The sequence below is a fragment of the Azolla caroliniana genome, unplaced genomic scaffold (genome assembly GCF_043228905.1).
Source record: "Azolla caroliniana isolate FFs.n. ecotype wild unplaced genomic scaffold, voAzoCaro1.0.p SCAF_7, whole genome shotgun sequence".
Lineage (NCBI taxonomy): Eukaryota > Viridiplantae > Streptophyta > Polypodiopsida > Salviniales > Salviniaceae > Azolla > Azolla caroliniana.
This window is the reverse complement of record NW_028230442.1, coordinates 751,521-752,314: the sequence shown is the minus strand read 5'-3', so window position 1 is coordinate 752,314 and position 794 is coordinate 751,521. Positions and strand designations below refer to the sequence as shown.

The window sequence follows — 794 nt, the reverse complement described above, 5'->3', positions numbered from 1 at the left end:
ACAACAAGCTTGTATATATTGTAACCGCCTATTGGTGAAAAGTTGTATCCTTTGTCTTTTCTCCGTTGCCTCTATGCCTCCGTTGTCGTGAAGATTTTCGGCAATAGTGTGAAAATCCCATAAAACGTACAAAATCGAGGATGAATCACATAATCCAATAATTGTAAAGATAAAATTTTAAATAAATTTAATATCTAAGTACAAAATGATGGAGGTTTCATACAAAATGCACTTTATTACACGAGAAACGGACAACTAAATGTCAAGATATGAGGGTATAAACTTTGTGAAAGGAAAAGAGAAAATTGTGAGATATCCCACATAGGCACAACAAATACGGCTCTCATCATATATAAGGTAAAGCAAAAGATATTAGCATTGTTTTGGTGTGGTCATACCAGCGCTAATACACCGGATCCCATCAAACCTCCGCAGTTAAGCGCGCTTGGGCCAGAACAGTACTGGGATGGGTGACCTCCCGGGAAGTCTTGGTGTTGCACCCTTTTTGCTTCAAGCCGTGTTCTTTTTGTGAAGAGTACTGGGATGGGTGACCTCCCGGGAAGTCTTGCACATGGGTTGCGTTCTTTTCGCGCTCGAGCCGTTCCCGTGCGTGTGCGCTCCTGGCATTCCTAGAGGCGGATGAGAGCGTAGGATGGGTGAAGCGCCGAGGGGCATTGTCGTTCGGTCTGGGTTAAGTGCGTCATCCGGATCAAGGAGGGGGTCGTAAGAGGCTATTGTGTGGGCGTGGGTGGTGAGGTTCGAATCCGGGGCAGGGTAGATATATATATATGTAC

At 44.8% G+C, this 794-nt stretch overlaps 1 pseudogene; it reads left to right on the top strand.

Moving 5' to 3' along the window:
- The first annotated feature begins 384 nt into the window (after positions 1 to 384).
- Positions 385 to 503, top strand: LOC147861427 (5S ribosomal RNA; annotated as a pseudogene).
- The last annotated feature ends 291 nt before the right edge of the window (positions 504 to 794 follow it).